This window comes from Apteryx mantelli, chromosome 5 (genome assembly GCF_036417845.1).
Source record: "Apteryx mantelli isolate bAptMan1 chromosome 5, bAptMan1.hap1, whole genome shotgun sequence".
Lineage (NCBI taxonomy): Eukaryota > Metazoa > Chordata > Aves > Apterygiformes > Apterygidae > Apteryx > Apteryx mantelli.
Genome location: NC_089982.1, coordinates 37,684,436 through 37,708,516, shown reverse-complemented (window position 1 = coordinate 37,708,516; position 24,081 = coordinate 37,684,436). Strand labels below are relative to the sequence as shown.

General features: G+C 39.2%; 1 long non-coding RNA gene across 1 annotated transcript in view; it reads right to left on the bottom strand.

Annotated features, from left to right (window-relative positions):
* Positions 1-23,564, bottom strand: part of LOC106492047 (uncharacterized) — a 48,520-nt gene extending 24,956 nt beyond the window's left edge. Inside the window, exon 1 of the long non-coding RNA XR_001293912.2 lies at positions 23,511-23,564. This is a non-coding gene — a long non-coding RNA (uncharacterized lncRNA). The remainder of the gene's footprint in view (positions 1-23,510) is intronic.
* Positions 23,565-24,081: the final 517 nt, after the last annotated feature.

Here is a 24,081-nt window from a genome sequence, read left to right as displayed (position 1 = left end):
GAAGGAACTGCACCTGGAGCAGCCTCTCTCAGTAAGGCAGTGTTTCTGGGCTGGGAAAGCAAACACTAGGTAAGGAGACACGATCACGCAAGCCTGTGAGGACCAGCACAGGCAGTGGAAATCCAAGATGACAGGAGCCTTTTCCAAGTGCTCTGTGTGTAATTCAGCCCAAAGCTTAAGCAGCAGCATATCCAGACAAGTCCCTTCCTTCACTGAGCAAAGAAAGGCTTCCTCACTAACACCAAATCTCACCACTTCAAGTGAGCATCCAACTGCTAGAGTGCTGGTAGAAGTGGACTCTGCCATGAAGAAGGAAGCAATATGCCGGCTCATAAGGTCTGACAACTCAAGGGCAATTTCTGCTGCATTTGATCAGTTGAGGCTGACAGATGGGCCACATGACTTGTTGCCACTTACCAACCAACAAAAGCATCATTTCTTCCTGCTGATTTAAAGCCTAAATGACCCCTCTGGAAGACTCATCAACAGTAATATCGAAGGAGCCTAAAACAAAGCTGGGCCTCCCTTCTTCAGTGAGAAAGGGAATTTTTGCTCCCAGGACCACTATGATGTTCCAGTGCCATTCAGAAAACCCAGTTTCCCTGCCTTTGACTGGTCACTTGGCAAGGAGATACAAGTTGTTTAATTATCTCACAAGGAGCTGCAAAATGACAGTGGAGTGCACATTCGGAAGGCTGAAAGGCAGCACCTAATGACAAGTCTGTAAGATGCTGAGCAAAGCCTGCCTCCTGTGATAACTGTTTGTTGCATTTTGAACATTATCTGTGAAGTCAGAGACTGATCTTCACTGATAGAGGCAAAGACAAGAAGGGCAGTAATTGCGTAAGTGCTGTTGTAGATTCTCCTTAGCCTGGACACAGGGAAGGACTTGTTAAATGGCAATGCACAGACCAGTAAGACATGCAGTAGTTATCCATCAAATCAGCCTGTACCCAAGAAGAGCTGGAAGGGCAACAGCATCAGTGCAAGCAGTCTCAAAAGCCTGCACTGCCTTGCGGTATGAACACAAGCCTAAAATCAGGTCAGTTTTTGACTGTAATAAACAACACTTTTAGTAGACTGTCAGATATCAGAAAGCTCCTCTCAGACTACAGGGTTTTATTAGATGGGTAGGTAACAAAAGAAATACTAAGGCTTAATACAAAGACCTCAGTCTCTGCTTCTACGACAGCTTAATCCAGGCAACTTTTATAAATTTTGGACCAAATGTCACATATGTATTGGAATAAAATAATATTCATTTCTCTAGCAGCACCTTGCACACCAGTGTCTTCAGCTGGGGATCTATAATACCAATGTTTCAGGATGTAAAATGTGAAAGAACAGAATCACCAGCACTGACACTGACTATCCCTGCAGAGGCTGTGGAGGTCAAGATTTGTGGTAGTGCTCCCAGGCCAACTTCAATCCTTTCAGGCCACTGCGATGACACAAAAGTCTTGGAGTGTCAGTTCTAGGCACGCGCTTCAACTCCTCCCATGACAAGGCTCCCATGTTCAGAGTAGGGCAGCTCCTACCCAGATGGCTGAGAACTTTCTGCACTGGGAATTCACATAGGGTGACAGCAGTGGCTGCTCTGCCTCACAGGAAAGTATTGTTTTCAGTTTAACCAAAAGCACTGAACCAGGATGTTATCGATGAAAAATGCAATGGTGTGTGACATCATGTAAAATAAAAGCACAAATCCTTGGACTGCACTACTGTTTCTGCTTAAAACAGCAAACACGACAGCTACGAATCCAGCAGTAAGGGACAGGACTGTAATTCTACAAAGGCCAGGTGAAGGGCAGGTTACGCACAACAAGGAGCAATCCAATTTGGTTAGACTAGCTCAGGTAAAATTTACAGTGGCTATCAATCCTCACGCTTTAAGGCACAGACTGAGCACCATTTGAGGTCAGAAAGAAATTTCCCTCTATGGTACACTATAACACAATTGGCTGCATGTATTTCTTCCTCTGAATCACCACATATTGGCTACTGTCAGAGACAGAATACAAGACTATATGGATCACCGGTCTGTTCCAGAACAGCAATTTCTATGTTCTTCATTTTCTTCACAGTCCTTACAGATTACGATAATGTTATTTATACTGCAGCAGTCATTTTCACAATATATAGTAATAGCTTCTCTAATTCTGCAACAACCACCACTAGCAAGCACTACACTATATTTTTATGGGGTCTTAGTGATTTATTAGTTTTGTTTTGAAAAACAAATTTCACAATCTAATCACTCGTGTTTTTAAATTACATATCAAGCATATTACCCAGCATTCAATATTACAATAACAATAGTATAAAAAAAAGCATCAATGATCTTTAAAAAAGAAATTTAGAATTCAGCTTTGAATTATTTTAAAGGAAAGACGTAAGTATTCCTGACTGAGTTTTATTAACACCCTACCTTTCCATTATCTGAGCATCTTACTTGCCCTAAAGCACATCTGTAAAGCAAAGACAGTGAGAGACTGCATGCGTTTTCTATACCCATAAATTACAGATGTTGCTCTGAGCTACTCATCTATCAAGACAACTTTCCGTAAGACTAAGACCAACCTGAAGAGTATCCATCTAACAGGGAATAGGGAAAATAATTAATAAAAGCGCACAGTCTGCAGACCTAATTTGTTTTACGGGGAACATTCTCAACTCAAAGCTTTTTAACACAGTGTGACAGAACACAGGGAAGCAAATCAAAGCCCAAATAACACTTCTCGGTTTCAAAACAAAGACCTTGATGCATCACTAACATGCTGTTGTGTACACATGCTGCTGTAATAAACTCAGCAAAGATGATATGGATAATTTTATGACAACTTCTGCATTGAATAATTTATGCTAGATCATATTTTCCAACTAATATGTCTTCTATTTTACAGGTTAGCTCATTTGTTATATCTCATCTACATACATAATCATTATATTCAGTTTCTTGAGGATTCTGTGTGCACCTATGGAGGAACAGAAGAACTATATCTAACATATGTGCATATCCTAATACTGAAGTGTACAAAATGAAAGGCAAATTGAGAAGTGTGCATAGAAAATCCAAGCAGCAGTTTTACAAAGAAATGTTTTGCCATCACAGAGCCAGTTACTGTATCTTAACCTTTCCACTTCTATGGGCAATTGAGAAACGAATAAATGCTAAGAAAGCAGATAACAAGATTAAGAACACAGAGCCTTTTCCAGATCGCATAAAAAACAGAACATGACTTAACTGAATGGAAAGCAGGAAAACAGTACTTGTGCAAGATAAAAGACAGACACACACTTCAACACTTAATGCCAATCATTTGCTTATCCTAAATAGAAGACAAATACTGTGCTACTACCTTCAGAGCTAGGTGAAAGAAAAAAAGATAGAGCTTTCACATGCAGAAAAACATCCCTTTTTCACTGCAATTTGCATTTCAGAAATAATAAAATACCCTGGACTCCCCCTGGATTCTCTCTTGCACAATCTCTGCAAAAGGCATTGTTTCCCTTTTTTTGTAAACAATTTTATCATGATGAAACTACAGGTTTTTAAACCTATGAGACAGATTGTGGGTTTTCTTTTCCTCTTCACCAAAACAGAAATCCTTGGTGGAAAGAAGAGTACTTCACTTCTGTTCTGACTTATGCATATAGAACAGAAAATGATATGGGAGTAGCTGTAATGCATGATACAATAATACTCTAGGCTTGATTTTTCCACGGTCAAATGAAGATTGTCTTACGAGTCAAGGGAAGGAAAAGGAAACATGGTAGAGTAGAAAAGACTAACAGCCATGTTTTATAAAATTATTGCCAGCTAGAGAGCAAGTGCTTTATATCAGTGGTTCCATCTCAGAGCCCCAAGGAACCCATCTAAAATTTCTCAACCACCCACACTGTACCCAGTGGGCAAGTTTTTCAGAACTGGGTGCCTGTCAGGCTTATATCTCTATGTAGGCTCTTACGTAACTGCCCCAATTTTTCTAAAATGCTGAGCACCCGAGCAGTTCTCTCCAAATTAAAACAGGAACTGCTGGGTGCCCAGCACTTCAGAAAAGAAGATGGCACTTATTGGGAAGCTTAACTTTTAAACCTCACTTTTAAAAAATTATTGTCGTTTGTGTCATTACAGTTAAAGGACTGAAAGAGACTCCCTTTGGAGTCCATCTGTGCAATTCTTAATAGGTTGCAGGAATACCTGCTGAAAAGAGACAGCGCTGCCTCTGTTCCAAGCACGAGCACATCTTCCCCACCACAGTATTCCTAGCCCTTCTGAGCATGGGGAACAAGGGACCAGAGCTAAATTATACCCTGGAAATCAGTGCCAATATATATACAGCACACTCCCCAGATAAGTACATTATAGGTTGAACGGTGCAACTTACACACTTTAAACCTGCAATTTAAAACATTACTGTTTCTCAAACAAATGAACCACTGCTCTTTATACTTCCAGCTCTGCCAGCTTAGAAAGAGGAAAGACTCTGGCCACTCCATTTTTCCATCAGAAAACACAGCCTTTTACTTGATGCTACACAACTGGCTGGCTCTGCTGACAAACTAAACAAAACCCGAAAAGAACCAAACTTTCATTTTCTTTCTTTAGCATTGAAAGTAGATTTCACAAGAAGGTCTCCAATGAAATCCTGAAAAAAACATTTACAGGATTAAAGTAAATACCTGGAAAGGCAGTAGATCATCTACTGTAAACACAAGGAAATTGAGGGCAGTTTAAGTGAGGTGATATCTTTGATCCACAGTGTTTCCCATCATCAGTGAAATCTGAAAAAATACACAAATACGTTGTATGCATCCTCAGAAAACTGAAATACAGTTAATTAAGAAACAGAATTTTGCCTTTTGATTCTTCTAATAATTCTCCCTGTCCCTCACAGATACGGATATACAATGATAGGAGAATGAAGTGTTTAGGTCACTACTGCTAAAGGCATTATTTTCTGTAACCTTTCCCTCCCACAGTGCTGGGGAGAGCTTGCAGCTCTTGTCTGTCATCACTACATATTATCCTTCTCATACGCATGCTGCTACTTACCAATAAGAAACATGGTTGACCTGGCAACAGGATGTTCATTTCCTAATTTATCCATCATTTCTTTCAATAACATTAGTCTCGGCTAAGTAGAAAACAGTTCTAGCATTACACAATTTTGCACGTGTCTAGTTATACCAAGTACAAACGGCAATCCCCAAACCGCTCCCTATTCTGAGATAAACTTCACCATCAAGAATGTGCTTCTATCAAGCAGAAAAATAGACCATCGTAATCAAACTCCTCTGTTTAACAACTGTAATTCAGTACTACTTTGTGACCTATTTCCCCCATTTGCTTATTAGAATCAGAAGTACTGAAAATTATGCCCAGCAATGAAGCTTCAGGGCAGGTAGAGGTCTTGAGAAAGAAAAGAAAAAAAGGGAATTAGACTAGGGAAAGCAAGAGACCTGTCCAGGACTGTCATGCCTGAGAAGTCTTTGATCAGTACAAAGGCCTAAAAAGACTGAAGTAATAGCGATGACCATAAAGGACCTTATCCCTTCTCTCCCCAGCCTTGAAAAATGAGAGGAGCGTTGGTATCCAGAAGTCTTGATTCGGGATGTCTGCTCTGAGGGAAACTTATGAGGCCTTGATTTTTAGAGAGGATGATCCACCTCATCTGAAATTTAAGTCTGTATTTAACAAAGCACCTGAAATATATAGGTAAATAGGAAGGTAAGCTAATGTTGCCTTTGTACTGTGATGACTATTTTGCTCATATCTGTATCTATTCCTCTAACCTTTTTGTACAGTTCTAATGATCCAGTTCAAATTCCCCACACGATTCAGTGGTCTCTGTGAGAAAGGCAGCAATACAATTCAGTCAGTTGTAGCATAAACTCAGTTTGCACCATGCCTTGAGCTCAATTTCTCCAAATAATCAGGACTACAGATAAGCTCTGCACCAGTATCACAAGTGCCACCCTGCTCACAAGACATTTAAACCTTTTCAGTATTTCTGTGCAAGATTTTGACAGCATAAGCTTGTACAGCACAACTCTCCTCTTTTTAATATAGAAGACTGCAATGTTCAAGGCTGTTGGAGTAAGCTGGTTTTGTGGGTGCATAATGGTTGCCTGCATAGTAGTGCAGTACCAGCATCTAACTTTGTAAAGTACTTTGTGGCAGAAAAAAAATGCATTCTGTTATTTATTTTGTACAATTAGAATAACCATTCTATTTTGTTTGATTACTCTCTCCACCCACCCGCCCTTTCCAGCTAAATCAGGCTGTCTAGCATATTTTCAATGCACATGGCAAGGAACTGTAAAATCCAACGTTGTATTTTTCTTTAAACAGAAACATTTAACCACCAGGTTTTTGCAAAAGGAGTGTATTAGAAGACAGCTAATCTGAAAGAAATGATCACCAGTAAAAGCTGGAACACAGCCAAAAAGCTACAGTATACAAGGATTTTAATGGCTATGAAATGCTTGATACTCTGTGGTGAAATTAGTTAACAGACTAATCTTTCCTCTCTAAGGGGCTGCATTCAAAAACCTGCAAGTGCAAGACCTGAGTAAATGAGTACATTTGTCCACACCTGAAGACATTTGCCCACCACACAGTTTGACAGGCACTGCACAGTTCAGGAGCACTGAGGAATGATGTGTTTCTAAGTCAGGATTTTAAGCAGTATCAGTAGCATACTGTGATGAACCTGTACCACATCAGCTCATACTATTGCCTGCCTCTAGACTGCAACGTCTGTTCTTCTCACAGATAATGATTGAATTTGATGGCTATATTCTCCAGAGCTTCATCCCTCCAGCACTGCTTCACACCTGAGCAAACCCGAGTGCAAAATGCTTCCACTCCCATTTTAGACTACAGTCTTTACAGGGTATAAACAAAACGCAAGATAGTGAAGGTTCAAGCCCTGTATATAGTGACTCTGGCAATTGCTAATGCAAAAAATGAAAAAATTTTAATGTAATGTTACTTTTACTTCAGTATCTACAAGATGACCCTCTGGCTCCCCTACTACATGGAGTTTTCCAAGTAAGGCATGATGCTAGCAATAAGTAAAACTATTTATTATAATAAAAAAACTTGAAACAGACACTATGTATAGCTGGTAAGTCCTTACCAACATTTTATTGACAGAGTAAGAATTTATTGACCTATAAGAATTCAGCCAAAATGTCCAGAGTACACAGAAATTGTTAATTGAAAAGAAAAATCTGTCAATTACAGGACCAGTCCTAAACTCGTTTCATACAGAATTGCTGTCAAATTATTTTCCACTAGCATGAATGACAACACATCATTTAGGTTTTTGTCAGTACAGAAGTAAGCTGTTACAGAAAAAAACCCTGCAGATACCCAACCATCCTTTTCTGGGAAGAAGAAAGTTCTCCCAAAAGAGAGAACTCTCTTCTCTGTACAGCACTGACCTAGGACATATTTGCACACAATCTGGAAATATTGTGGGGCCTTATTAACGTCATATATTGCTAAAATTACAAAAATATGTTTGACCAACAAGCATATCCAGTACTTTCCCAAGGTACCACTGGTGCTGAGACTGTGTCTTCAGCATCTTTACGATCAGTTCAGCAGCAGCCAATGTTAGCACACAGGCACAAAAATACCTTTATATTCAGCTGACTCAGGTAAGAAGGCAGGGTTTGTAGAAAAGCCTGGAGGGCTTCCTTACAGCCAGAACAGTTGCCTGGATATATTACTTGCCAGCACAAGCACCTGTGGGGGTAGATCTAGGATGATACTTTTGGTAGCCCCTATGTGGTCAGGTGCCTTCTGTCCTTTGAGCACCCCACAGGGTCCACTTACCTGCTGTGCAGATAGCCCTGCCGCTCTGCACAGCTCCACTTATCCTATACACCCTGTCTAGCAGGTTGTCTGCAGGCTCCTTCTAAGAAGTCCCTGACATTCATGATGTAAGGCTAGATGAGATTCATAAGCTGCCTGAACCAGGCCAAAACTCTTGCGGCTTCCTGGGGACAAACTGGATACCAGATGCTAAACCCAGAAATGCACAATGTTCACAAAACCATCCTACTGAATACAGTATAGACACATTTATTGTGAATGTACATGAAATGCCTCTGGCTGAACAAATATGTTTACTTCTGCCTTTGTATAAGGAAATCTCTTTCTTCTTGGCTCAGCACTCTGGGAAAGGGTGGAGTTGCTGGTGCCACCCTAGAGATACCGGCTGCTGCTACTGTAGCTGACGAGGGGAATGGGTGCTGCTGCAGTGAAACTTCCCTTTCCAGCAGCAGTCACCTGCCTCATCGCTCTCCTTATGCCTTCCCAGCCACCACCAACAATCCCCGTTAGACTGAGCAAGCAAAAGAGGGAGCATTTCACCCCTTGGGCTTCATTTCTTGACTGAACAATACAGATGTTCCCCCCCCACATCCGCTTTTGTCCAGGAGAGGGGAAGAAAACTGGTCATCGGAAACATGGATCTCTGCTAGGCTAGGACAATTAATTTATACATGCTTTTCCCGGGATTCACCTTCCTCCATATGTCCTCAGTGAAACTCATATGATTTCTATAGGTTCCAGTGGGGTATTCTGATACTCTAGAGCTGCAGCTTCTGACAACAGCAGCTTCCCACCGCCCCAGGCAATCCTCTACTGTGCTCTGGTATCCCTACTCCTAACCAGCAGCAGCTTGCTGAACAAAGATGATCACCTGAAGAAACATGGTTGCCCAGGTCAGGAAGAAGGACCATGCAAAAACACGAGTATTTAGCAATGGACTGTTCAGAGTTAGTTACCTATCACATCAGAAGATATTTTGGTTAAGTCAACCACTAGCTGACTGCAGGTAACCACATAATCCTTTAGCTTTATCTGTCCTGAAAAGATAATTTCTTTAAAAAAGGTAGCCATGGTTAGCTGTTCATCTGCTACTTTAGTATGGCATTAATTCCATTGTTTTTCTATTTTCAAAGTGATTTTTATAAAAATTCTTCAGGAAAAAAAAGTACTGACTGTGCACCTGTTAGCCCAAACTCTATTAAGTGCTGCATCTTGAATTTGGAGCTTACAGGATGGATGGAGACCATCTCTGAACCTTTGGGAAAAGGTCTCTTTAGCATTTATCCCTAAATATAGTGTTTTTAATAGTTATAAGATCTGTAGAGGGAACGGACGAACTAAAAGGTTTAATGGCTGACTTGCATTTTATTATGTTCCACAGGGACCAGGTGGTTTGATATCTTCTATCTACATTTTTGCCGAAGGTGGTTTCAGATTTCCATTTCAATCAATCCACATCTCTTATCAGTGTTCTTTCCAAAGCCACATTGATTATATGGGGAAGCCAGATTACATAAATTTGATTTCAAGACATTAAATCATTGTGTAGAAAAGACAGTCCTCTAGGAAGTTACTCAGATTATTCTGTAGCATTAGTAACAGACTACTTTGTAATCCTAAATATCTCTTCCTATTCAATTTTTTTTCCAAATAAAACACACTTTGCAGACAGGTTGCAACTAGAGGTTTAGGGCAGCTCTGTGCAACATTTTCATTAGGGAAATTAACATCTTGGTATTCTTTGTGCCTCTGTGCAGCTTTGGATTTGAAATCTCTCTAGAGGGCCTGTTTGGAAGGATAGTCATCGTTTAATTAGTACTTTTCTCAAATAGCATCTAAAGTTAAAGATCCAGAAGTAGGTATATATCCAAGAAATTCTCAAAAGCAAGAGATACATACCAGTAACTGAATATGCAGAAGCTCACAGAATCACTCATCCTCCCTCACTTCAGCTTCTTCAGAGATTTTCTTCCTTTGAATTAGCAAAAACAAATGCAAAGTAGGCAGGACTGTGTGTTCTTCTATTTCTGTGCTTAAAAAAGTAAAACCCAGAGGCACCCAGAAAAGCACTTTCCCTTTCAGATCCTAAGCTCAGCACTTACATGTGCACATTTAAGAACACAGGCGGGTATAATGCATTCTGAAAACAACAGTAATATTCTTAACTATGAAAGGTTAATATGGTCCTAATTCAGGCAGGCATACAGCTGGGTATCAAAACTGTTAAGTACCCACAGCCGCTCAGAACTGGGACAAATGAGAATGGGTGGATGAGGATCTTTATTTGGGTGCCTAAATGCAGGTGTGCCTAAGCCACAGCTTAGGTATCAGTTCAACCACATGGAGACTTTCACAGCTTCCAAGGAAATTGCCTTCCCTAGCACACTGTGATGCATGTCATTCAATCAGCCCGCAACTACTACTTTATGAAATGGAATACAGACAGTAACAGGCAGAAACAAAAATTTAGTAGGGAGATTTGTGTAGGAAAAAGAAATCATGCCTGTCACTCACCAATTACTAGCTGTTTTGAACTGCATTAGCCTAATTCCTTAGTGACTTCAAGCAAAACTAAGCCAAACCACTGCACTAAAAACCTACAGGTCACTTATTCTTATTTGCTATTGCTATTAAAAAAATTCCTTTTTTCCCTAATAACTGCAGTGTGAATGTTTCTTTAGGGAGGGCTGTCTCTAGCCACAGGAAAAGCAAGCAGCTCCGTATGGTACCATGCTGTCAGGAGGAGCAATACGTCTACAGCTGCAGCACCTACTTCCCCTCACCTCACCTCTTGCAAGGACAGCTATGCTGGCAACTGCTCCTGCCCTGCTGTGCAGGGAAGGACTGCAGTACGTAGCAGCAGCTCCCTGGAGAGGGAAGGGTGGCCCACATCAGTGCTTTTCCTCTCCCTAAGGCTTTCCTGTCCTGGCCCTCAGCCCTAGAGCAGGGAGACTCAGCTTTGCCTACACTTCCGCGATGCCTCAAGCCAGCTCTGCATACAAATACCTGAAAGCAAGACAACTCAAGCATTAAAGACAATGCATTAAAATCATCAGTTCTATATGCTGCTAATGTGTATGAATACCTAAGCAGATTGAAAATTTCTAGTTGAAAATCTTCTACGGCAGAGCCAAACTCATTGTTATGCTGAGAGAAGCCACAACGAGGCATCTTTCTCTTTAATTCTTAACAAGTCTGAAGAACAAAGTCATCCAAAATCCACGAAAATGTCACCGCCAATGTTCTTAGCAAAATGAATGCAAGTCACTTGTAAGTAATTTTATTTTCTGGTAAAATAATTCCATTTGTGTCACGCCAAAGACAACGGAAGGCCACAGGTATTCCTCAGGAAGGTTCTTTGCCTTTCCAAAAGAGACTACCGGTCAATAAGAAACCAGTCAGAAAACCAAGCAGGGTTGGTGCCTTTGCACCAACTGTCACATATCTTCCCCATGTTTAACAGTAAACTCAATATTCCAGGTCCCAGACCACTTGCTGTCTAACAAAATAATATGTTAAATCATGAGTGAGAGCAGAAAGGCTGGACGGGGGGGATGCCAGTTGCATAGCGGTTACACTAATCCCTGTCAGACCACACTTGGGGCAAAATACCTGTTCTCTTTGGCTTTCTTAGCTGGAGGCAAGGTGTCTTTACTGGGAATTAGCAGTGGATAAGAGGGAAATAATAATAAGAGAACAAACAAGATAAAAGGCCGGAGCAGCAGCTGGCAGGGGAGCCCTGTCTACTCCTGTATTGGGCAGACTGGAAGATCCTGCCGCTCCCGCAAGCTCCCCCTCGCCAAGCAGCCCTCTGCAGCAGCTCTCTAATGAGCAATGCTGGCACTGCCGGCGGGCCGGGCCTGCCTCCGAACTCGGCTCTGCCCCATGGCACGGGCACGCTTCCTTCCCGACGCACCAGGTCGCTGCTGAACGTGGAACACAAAGATTTAATCTGGGTACATATGTGTGCTTTTATTAAACTCATTTTCCCTGTCTTGAGCAACTCTGCTTCTAGGGTAGGATGGGAAAAAAACCCATAGAATTACAACAGTTTCACAGAATGTGAATTTTTCTTTGCAACCATCAGATTTAATAGAAGCAAAACCATGTGTGAAGGCTTACCATTGCAGGGTTTCACAAAGAGCCTCACACCTAAATACCAATAATCATAAACGGGAGAGGTGATACAGGAATCTGCTAACATGTAATACTCTAATGCAACTGGGAAGGGGTAAAGATGGCATATTTATTCTCACAAAATTAAAACATTAGCATGCCATAAATGTGCACGATATTTTAACAGTCACAATTGAACAGGATCAGAGCCCCAGAGATCTTACACTCCAGTAGAAGCACATATTTACAAACATACCATTAAATACAAACATTTAACGTGCAGGTCACACAAGCAAGCTTAGTTCTGGTTTTCTTTCATGCTGGAATTCCTACTTGCTGAGAAAAAACCTGGCACTGCAGACCACAGTTCCTGCTCTTTCCCCTCTCCTTCTATTTGCAGCTGCCCACTTCAGCTCCTGCCCCCCTTTCTCTCCTATTCCATCCATCTTTCTCACTCCTGCCTTCCCATCCCTCTGGTCCTATTCAAACCCAGCTCATACGTGCCCTCCCTCCACCTGCTCTCTCTTCCAGCTCCCACCTCCTTCACCTCTGCTCACTGCCCGCATGGTTTCTCCCCCAGCCCCTGCCTCTCCCTGCACTGCCCCCTCACCCCAGCTGCTGCCCCCACCCCTGCCCGCCAGTCAGGCCCACTTCGCTGCACGCTGCGACAGCAAGAGCTCTGAGAGGGCAAGGGGACAATGGGGGCTGGCACCCCATGCCGCTTAATAGCAAAGCAACCCACTCAGACCCCAAAGCCCTGGCATAAAGCATATGCAGTTGGGCAGGCATCAAAAATAACCAAAGGGGCAGAACACGCTGAGTGGAGACAGAAGCTTCAGAGTCTTTGACCAATACCCACCAATGTACTTAAGCCTGTAGCTGCTACCTGGATGCCCAAACCCCCACCGAAATCTATGGCTAATCAGAAGACTAAAAAATCTTGGTGAATCCTGGACTCAGCTATTAGGCTCTGACTGGTCTGCCTGCTGCGTAAGCAAGCTCAGATTTTCAGAGGCTCACAAACTGTCCAAAAATGGAGAACTTAGCATAGGTAAATGTAGACTTGGATGGGTGCCCAGACAAATTTCAAGCCTCTGCTTGAAAATACAAACTAGAGCTTCAAAAATGAAACAGGTATGCATTTATTTCAAAACAGGCAAAACGTTTTTGCTCCTTAAACTCATTCTCAGAAACGAACAAACTTTGGTAAACTCTCCCACAATGCAGCCTGAGGCAGAGGCTTGGCGTGAAGGAGCTCACCCCAGATACTCCTAATTTGAAAAGTTGTACACAATTTAAATCAGGATATCTATAATAAAAAACACTATCTTCATCCATAATTTGCACATATACACTCATCTTTTTAAATTGCTTTTTTCACATTCTTACCATTACCATAGTTTCACAGTACTCTGCACACAAAAAACGCACTTCTAATAACATATAGGAAAGTGAAGATATTAACTACAAAGAAAAGTCAAAGGAGGCAACGTCTGAAAATTCTTCTTCTCTATTAATATCTACAGGTAAAATGGCCACTGTAAACATCACCCTTGAAAACTGCACCATCATCTTATGTCAGTACTATATTTAAGAGCATATGAATGAACACTGACTGATGGTATGAAATTGAGAAAAAAGAACTAGCCTCTCCATTTCTGCGAGTGGAATTTGCTGAACTCTCAAAGTGTCTCAATGGAATTTTTCTCCTATTTTTCATTTGTCTTACGGCATCTACAAGCCCTTATCATGGGCAAGAAACTCCTCCTACTAAGGATTTAAAGAAAAACCCACGGATAGTGGAAGTAATTGTCTCATGACCAAGAACTACAGTGTAGAGAATAATTTTGCTCCGGCAAGGGAGAACAGGCCCGCTGACCAGGTCTTCAAACAGATGCTATGACCAGCTATGGGAGAAGACATAGAAAGAGATTCCCTGCATTTTCTCTCCCATTTTTCTCCAAAATATCTGAAAAGGATTTTTTAGAAGACTGTTTCATCAAGCTCAAGCTGACAAAGATACCTGTACATGGGCAAAGTCCCTTGGGTATGTCGCATACTGAGCTTTAGCAGCCAAGACTCTGTAGTCCTACATCAAGAATTACTGCAATCACGACATTTTTCATGAAAAATCTGTATATGACAAGGCTTTGATGGAAAAGACACACTGCACTAATGCAAATTTTCCACTAACATTTATTTTAATGCAAAAATTATTAAAGCTATCTTAAATTTCTTTACAAAAAAGGCAAAAAAAAAAAAAAAAAAAAAAAAAAGTCGGCAGGCCTGCTGCAACTTCCAGCCAGTCCTCCGGGACCTTCATATTATTATTAACAGTAATTTCCCCTATCAGTCAAACCTGCTGTGCAAGGCAAAGCTGAACCGCCACACAACTTCTTGCTGGTGGGCTCTGCCAGACATATTCAAGAACAATATGTGAATATTTTTAAGGCCATTACAACTTGGCCTATATTCTTCCCCTTCAGTAATGTCAGTATAAATCTCAAAAATCATGATTCAACCTCAGAAACAAATTGATGGCTTTACCAGCACAGGAAAGATGCTTAAAAATGGGTCTTATACATCAATACATCCATTAGAATGGGTCATCTGAACCACCTATTGATAACTCTCTGTTTTGAGGGATTTTGCGAACTTAATTAGTTTAAAACTGAACAAAAACAACTGGGCATCACCTCATTATCTTTCTGAGGCAGTTTCTGTTCAGACAATACAGGATATGTTAGCAATCTCTATGGTTTTGTGAAGGTTGAAGTAGTGCAAATGAAAAAATAAATGAATAAAACATTTCCAGTAACATGGAATTCTCTTTACCCAGACTTTCCTTAGTCAAACTTTTTAAAAATAGGTTATAAAATCTGCTAATTATAAAGTACTGAACCTCATTCAGTCAATCACAGCACCGGATCCACTCAGAATAAACACTGCCACTACTGATCCATACAATATTCTTCTTAATACCATTTAACTCCTTATATGATTCAAGGTAAATAAGGTGCTTGATGCTGATCTATGCAGAAAATTCATGTTTGAAGGGGCCACTGCCAATATTTCAAGTTACTGGCATAACAAACACTAATAAAGAGCTTCGCCATGGTCTTTTAAGGAAGAAATCCCATAGCCTGGGAATCCTGACAGTGAACACATTACTTCATTCAGATCTTGTTTCCTAGTTCTTCACCTTTAACAACCCATCTTTGATCTAAATCAGAAAAGTTAATCTATTTTTTTCTCTGTCAAGTACATCACTTTACTCTCAGGAGTCTGTCACATGCATCTAGACTCTCCAGACAATCCCAAGTGCCAGGTACCCAGAAGAGGCAGAGCAGAACAGACAACATGTAGTAACATACTATTACAATATAGCAAGGGAACAGGAGAGTAAAAAGAATACATTTCTTACTCTTCAACACAATAAATTTACATCCAACTATCTGCATTATCACACACTCCTGTGATGCACCTCATCCTCCCCTCTGCAGGAAGCTCTAGGACACACAACTGTTGATTCACACCAGAGCAGAACCTTACTAAATAAAGCTAGTATTCATAAGTGTGCGAATGTGCAACAGAAAGCAAGCAAAGTGTATCCCAAAAGTGCATCTTATTTATTTCTGCACCTGTCTTTTTGCTGAGATTATTCAAGATACATCGCCATTACAAAAGATCTCACAACACAGCTACTACATTTGTGCAGAAATGCCATTTTAATTAGGAAATGAAGTGTACAGACTAATAAGATTTTAATTCTCGGTATTTGGTATTACACAAAGACTTTAAAATAGCTTTTTATGATATCTGAGTAAGATGAACAGAATAACCCCGATAAACATACAAAAGGGCTTTCTCTTAGTAGCTCTGTCCTACTTTTAAAGCTTTTACTGTAATGGCGATGCTATTCTCTACCTCCCCTTCAGCAAATTGCACAGTTTTCTACCGTCTTTGTAGCATGGCTAATAAGTTTTGGGTTTGAGCAGCTCAGACCTCAGGCTACTAGTATGTTGAAATCAATTATGCAAAGCCCATTCATTTTGATACAATGTACTAAACTCCTTTTGTCACCACAGTAGAATGGCTGCTCAAACTGCTTTCTTGGATTCACCCCCCCCTTCTTTTTTATCATTACAATTTCTTCATCCATTGCCAGTTGGTATTCTTTGTCAAATATATTGCCTCCTACCTAGGATGCAATGCCCACTTCAAGATTAATCAAATGCAATTTGAAATTTCAGTAGCAAAGAAAGCTGAAAAAATGAATTCTATTTTTAGCATAATTTTTACATGCAGTGAGATTAAGAACAAAATTCATTCATTATAGCCAATCACAAATTTGGTTACAAATGACTATTCCCAGATTAAAGAAAGAAAATGTTTTAAAAGCATAAGAGCTGCACAAATTAAGAAGCCCTTCTCTAAACTTTGTTTTTAAATGGTTAAACAGCATGTGTATTAACAAGATATTGTGATAACATTATTTGCTTATAAATTTAGGATGCAGGTAAACACCCCATCCACTTTTTCCTTTCTTTGAAATGCCTATTCTTTAGATGTGTTTAAGTACTGAAACCTTTTTTATTTTTTATCTTACCTTACAGTTTTTAAAATTGCAGTGGCGTTAGCTATCTTAAATTTCTTGTCAAATGTGAATTTCCTTTATTTTTATGATATATAGTCATCCATTTCAATGGCAATCATTTTCATATGAAATTATTATTTATTACAAGAGAGCCAGAAACAACAGTAAAAGAATACAAGATTACTGAAACACATTCAAGAGACACCGTAACTACACAGGTGAGATTTCACAAGGCAGCTGAACCGATTCATGAATTCAAAGGCATTGAAACGGGTGGACTTCTCAAGGAGCTTTTCAACTTGCAACACTGGTAGACAACGCCTTTTTTTTTTTTTTTTTAAGTGAGTATTTCTCTGCCAGTTTAGTAAGCTCAGTCAGCGCAGCAAAGGGTCAGACAGGCAGCAGAACAAGGAGGGAGGAGGACTACCCCTTTTGGCAGTAGCAAGCTATTTAATTGGCACAGCCTACTCATGAAATCTCACACCCTACCTTATTAAAGGATGTCAAAAACAACATGAAAATGTACTAATGTGACTCAAAATCATGAACACATCACCTATCATTCAACACCATCACGTGACTCAGAAAATAAAGAGGCCTTAAAATTGTATTTGAGCCTCTAAATGAAGCAAAAAGTTACCAACAAAATAGTCACAAGTGGCTCACATGTTGCCAGGGAGATGAATCCAGAGGGAAATGGGACACAATGCTTTGGTCTATAAATGTGAGGTACTAATGTGGAAGGAGGGGCATAACCTTCAACTTGCAGATCCCAAGCTTATACAAAAGACCCAAAACAAAGGACGTACTCAAACTGCTCAGGAAGGCTGCAGAAAACAACACACAAATCTGCTCTAAAAAACTGAGAGAATATATTCAGGTACATTATTTCTGACAGCAAAGCCAACTTAAAAACAATTCGACTTCCCTCACTTCTCCATGCACAGCCCTTTGCTCCCTACATGGTGCCAGTGTGACTGTTTGAGGTAGTGCACTGTAAGCAAGAGCACAGAAATGTCCCAGATTAAAAAACAAAACAAAACAAAACAAACTTCCAATTTGACTCTGAAACTGTGACATAAATACTTTCCAATAATAAGAAATACACAGCATTTGAATGCAGATAGGAAAATGGTTGAACTCAAGTCATGCTTCTCATAACTAAAGGCAGTAAAGTTACAGAGAAATTGCTCTCTAAATATACAGGCCTAAGTCTCAAGGACTGTATTTCTCCTGGACAGATGAACTTGCAACCTAATTATTCTGAATCTAACTTACCCATTCACAAGTGTTTTTGCAAGCTAACAAACAGAAAACACGCCAACTCTCTGTAAAAGAAACACCTGGTAACCAATCACTCCTATAGTTCAGATGCTATCAGTTGCAGACAATATTCCAACTTATCAGAAGTTTGGGAAAGAAAGAAGGTGCAACAGGCCACAGGAGAGCTATGTCCACCCTAAATGTCATGGGAATGTAAACAGCGTTCAGTGTAAATGCTGCTGGTGTTCAGCAAATGCTCATTTTCTGTTTTGCCACTGCAGAAGCTGCTTGCCAGCACTCGCAAAACTTGTTCCTTCTTCATCTCTCAGCCTCCCTCAAACCCTTTCAATTCAATCTCAAACTGCAATGATCATTAAAAACAATGAGTATGTCTGGTGCAAGTAAACGTGCCTTGACTATCAACTATTCATTAAGTACCTGGCACTGGATCCATAATATGGGATTCTGTCATGGAAAGAAAAGCTTTAGAGCTCATTGAAAAGTACGAGCTTTACATACAAAAGAATTAAAAGGTGCATCTTTGTCTAACAAATAAGAGGATGCTAAGTCCTTTGTGATGATGTTGATAGTTTCATCATCTGTATAAGCTAATTTTCCTATCTAGATACCACCTTTTCCAAATCACAGACAAATTAAGTCAACTTTAGCTAATGTGGTAATGATTTGTAGTGAGTGGCAGAAATTCCCCTGTAATTATGCATGAATTGATGTGTGATTTCCTAATGAGCTTAAATGAAGAAATCATCATTTTGTGATAAATGCTTTATTTCTTAAAATGCTAGCAACACATTTCTAATAAATTTAATCAAGCTACTCGCACTCATGTAACATTTACAATTATTAAGTGTGCAGTCTTTTACATAGCCTTATAGCTTTAGCTGATTGTTGTGTGTTAAAGTTTAGCATTTCATAAACATGGCTATAACGACCCATTATGTTATTTTTCCTCAGAACCACAAATGAAATCATTTTGAAGTTAATTTACATTCTGTAGGAATTTTGTGCCTCAAAGGCAAAATTCTTTTCCCATTTACATATGAATGTACACATCACAAAATTAAATCCAGTGTTTCTAGCTTTCAGGACACACCTTGTTCTTCATGATGTCAAGTGAGGGACAGTAAAGTTTTGCAATATAAAGCTCAATCCTGGATTCCCAATTTAAAAGCGTTGCTAAAGTAGAATCACTTCATCGCAATGAAACAGCCTTGATCAGTCACCCCGACTCCTTCCATCTCTCCCAGCAGAAATCCAGTACAACATTCAACTTGGTGGCAGAGCTGAATTACTGCAGAAGCTCTGAAGGTAGAAATCTTTCTAAAATGACCTGAAGGCCTCTTATCCTACAGTCTTTTCACTAAGAGTTTTAGTTCAGATCTTTCCTTTAACAGCTAGCAACTACAGGGAACGGATGACCTTGGGAAGTTACAGATCTAGGGACTTCTATGAGCTGTCCTGCCCTTTAAGACTGGGCATTAGATACTTCCCACATTTCCATTCATTCAGATGCCAGAATTTAGCTATTTCAAGTATACCATATGGGTTAGCAACTTCCTAAAAGGAGATCTGCCTAACCAAGGGAAAGCTCCAACTCTGTTATGCTTCCTCACACTGTCTTCACCAATCCCTTCTTAGAGCCTCAAGAGAAAAAGTTAAAGAGAGGAAACTCTGACTTGGTATTACACATCTGTAAGAAATACTTGTTCAAGTACTTCATTCAACTCAAATATACTCACTACAAATAAACTCACCACAATTAAAATCCTCAGAAAAAAGAATATCAAACCTAACATGGTGAAGCAGGCTGCTTCTAAACACTGGACCAGTTTGCTAGATGTTACCAGTGGTACATCTCAAGCACCATGAAACAGTTCCTTACACAGCGCTGTTCCTCAAGCTAGGAAAAGAGGACATTCAAACTACACATTAGCACCTGAGAAGACAAGAAGAGATTTTACATGTATCAAATACAGAAAAAAATATTATTTTTATGGTAGGGTGGGCTGGAGTCATTTAAATTCAAGTTAACATGAAGAAGATAATCTAAAGATAAACCTGCACTGCCATCTCAAGAAGAAAAAGGAAGAGGCTTGGAATGACTACTTGAGTACCTGAGTTCCCTGGAATACACCATTAATGCATAATTACCAGTGAATCCATTGATTTTGGTTTGAACTTAGTAACTTTTCAGTGAACCCAAGTTGCAATGATCTACATTCAAAAGCATTTTATTACATGTTCAGTTCCCTTAGGACACCTAGCAGGAACTGTTAGCACAAGTGTATCTTAGCAAATCTCTTCCTTACGAGCCTCTATGCTACAGCAGTTAATAAATCTGTCTAGTTGATAACTTCCCACTTATCTTCCCACCTGTTCCCCCATGAGGTCAAAAAGGTGAGTGACAAACTGAAATTCTTTTTCTGGAACAAGTATTTATTCCTAATCCTCACAGGCATTCTTCAATGTTTTTTTCCACTCTGGTATAAATTTGAATCATAATAGAAGTCAGAAACAACCTTCAGCTTCCTCTGTCCTACCAACTCATTCTTCCAAATTCTATCCTCCCACGGCCAGAATATTCTTCACAAGCCTAATTCAGACCATTTAATCCTCCTCCTTCAAATATCCAAACTCCTTCTCATCTAAGTTACATACTCTGCCTGTGTATTTGTTAAAGCTTTTATGTTAAAATCAATAACAATGCTAAAGATAAAAAAAAAATAGAGATGGTGATCATGTAGGCTGGGATTTTCAAAGGAGGAAGATATCGAACTTCCATTGGATTCGAATAGGAGTCGGGCATCTATTTATTTTACGTGCCTCTGAGAACCTGGGGTCTAATATATCAAAGAGAAAATTAACTTGTCTACTCCTACATTTTTCAAATACTTGTTTTCTCTGTCTTTCCCATACTTTAGATCCCTGCAGTAGTTGCAGTGTTTAACATTTACGTGTGCACAGTTAGAGAGTGAATGAAGAGTGTACAGCAATACTTCCAACATGGTTCTTCTGTTCAGCTGAAGGGTCAGTAATTGTCAGTTGGCTTAAGCATACAGTCTTTATGTAAACCAAACATCCTCTGACTGTAAGGCCAGGTGCACAACTTCCTTAATTCCAGTGATTACTTACAATAAAATAGTTGCTTTTGGGGGGATAAAAGTTAACGAAGCTTCAACTTAATAAACCACAAATGTCAAAATTTGCATTATTTTCCTGCAGCTGTGCATGCTATTCCAACTAGTTCATGCTTAAATGATGTTAAAAAACAGCAAAAAAGCAACCAACACATCCACTAATTTATTAAAAGCTGTCCAAAATCTCACTTTTCTGTTGTAAAATTCTTCTGAATAAAGTCATTTTTCCTTCCTCTGAAATGTCATTTATTATTTTATTTACACAAATAAATTCTGCATTTTTAACTATGTAAAGGCCAGGACATTGTAACTTGATTTCTCAAATAGATGAATTAAATATTCAATACTTCTCATTTCAAATAAAAACCTGCACTATCCTTAAACCTTTTTTTATACACTGTAAGCCAGAGGTTCTTTCTTAAAAAGACTGTGTTTCAAACATTTTCTCTTTAGAACTGTTTAAATAGCATTTTTATTCATCAGCTTTTTATTTTATATGGGTCTAGAGGAGTATTTCTCCAATCTTGTGTCCTGTATACAGGATCAGCTACAACTGTTAGTGACCACTTCATACTTCAGTGAAGCCCATTAAAAAAGGAAAAATATCATTGATTCATCAGGACATTGTAATATTGGCATTTCCTGTTCTCAGTCTAAACTCACTTTCTCTGGAAAAAAGGAAATATTATGTTTATTTGTTCAGGATCTCAGGCTAATTCATTGATAATATTTTATAATTTTATCTGGCCATGAATGTTATTTTCATTATTTTTACAGTTCAGTGGAAAGTGCATAAAATAAATTCTATTTTTTATGTTCCCCTGAAACACAAAATAGTCAAACCTAACTCATAACACCACTAAAATACACATTCAAAAACGCACAATCAGACTATTTCTAGTGAAAGACTGTTGAGCTACACACTTTTTCATTAACACAGATTAGTTTTGTACAATGAAAACAAAATATGTTGTTCCTCCTTTCTAAAAATATACTGGATTATGAACTGCTATGCTTACACAATCTGTCAGGCAATAACAGACAGTTTCTTATAGAAATTATTACTTACTGTTTTACTAATAACACAGACTGACTAATTTTGGAGAAGCACTTGTTCCTGATGACCAAGAGGCAGTAACAATACTACACATTTCACTCAAGCAAAAACCCTCATTGGCAATTTCGCTGAAATAAGGACACCAAATCTAGAAGTGCTGGAGCTACAAGGTATTACCTAATTGACTTGCATGCACCATATCTGCAGTGAACACCAGTATGAGCAGGTACAAGTCTGAGACATCACTGCATATATATGTTCTTTACAGTACCAATTAAGAAAAGCATTTCAGCATATACCTAAATCAGGCAAATTCTCAAATACCTTTCAAAACAGGGACCTCTGTCATGGGCTGTATTGTGTATCATGGTACATTCAATTTCAACCATTAAAAAAGACAGATTAATACTGAAGCACTACAGCAGCAGGCACCACATAAAAGCCTCAGTGTTTGAATATGGTAGCGTTACTGGTAGCAGTGAATATTTTTATTGTAATTGATAAATTTTGCATTATGTTGAATCATATTGGCATCAACAAAAATCCACGGAATGGATGAGATTGACAGAAAACAGGTACAGACAACACCACCACCAAAACTATTTCCAAGAATAAGCTGTGATACTTTGGATGAGTTATCGAAGACTTTGTGTGAGTCATGTTCTTGAAAAGTTATTAATATTAAACGAACAGTAAACAGTACACTTTATCTAAAAAATCATAATCATACTGCAGCATTTGCCAATATATGATGTGTAGTTATTGGAACACATTGAAGATTAATGAGCACAGTGAAATATACCCACACCCCCTGATTCAGTGCCACTTGGAGTCAAAATTATGGCATTAACTCACAGGCTCTGCATCCCAGGAACCGGTAAGCGGTGCCAAAGAATCCTTGTTAAGTTATAATTACAATATTTCTGTTTTGGCAATCTCTTCAGGGACAGATGCACGTGATCTCAAGATGCCAGCCCTTTAGTATTTGATGGAAGCAGGACAAGATCATTAATTAAAACTAGTCAAACAATGAAAAATTTCAAATATTTTCTGTAAACTAGTCTCATTTTCCAGTGCACCATAGCTAGAGTCTTCCCTATTCAAGCCTACGTGGCTCAGTACTTAACATTTTATAGAAAATGGGGAAATATATTTTTACGTAAATATCCTTTGGTACATAAAAACCCCTTAAAATAGAGATGCATCAGAGTAGGTGCATTCCAGCTTCAGATGAAGTGCGGTTTAGTTAGTTTTTTAAACTTATTTCTGTTTTTGCCACATCACTTCCCTTTATACGAGACTATGAAGTTTTAAATCAATTCAGAATTATACAGGGAATAACTTTCTTGCCTTATGCAGTAGTAGAAAGAAGGCTGACTGCAGTAACTTCCATTTTCTTACATACAATAAAACCCTGGAGATTTTCTTATTAATAATCACTGACAAATGCAAGGAAAAAAATAAAACAAAGACCTGAGTAAAGTTTTAGGAAGAAGAGGAACCTATCAGTTGAGGAATTCATCTGGGTATGACAGAGGTTGCTGCAGACATAAAGCCATCCAAAGTCCTTGCTTCAGGGTTCTGAAATATAAAATATTCATGGTGTATAATTCTGCATAATTTGTTTAGCTACTGGATCATAATTTAGTTCCTTGGTGCATAGATACAAAGAACAGAATGAAGGGGAAAAAAAAGGATTTTCCAAAAACTAAAGGGTGTGTGAGACACCCATGCACACACAATCTAGTCTTTAGATATGAGAAATGAAGAAATATGTATAGATATCAGTATGAATGCATCTTTACCCTCTAATATGCTTGGTGCTAGGTTCTCATACTTTTGTTCATTTGCTGAAGATACCGATTTCCCCCCAGCCACATGCTGCATTCTCAGAACCAGATGTGAGCTCTGCAGAATCAAGCTCCAGATTCAGAGAGCATCTTCTGCTGTATGCACGAGCTCTAGGCTAGCTTGTACTTGCTCAAACACTACATAGACAAAAAAATATATACAATTTTAAAGAATCCAAGAAATAATTCGTCTG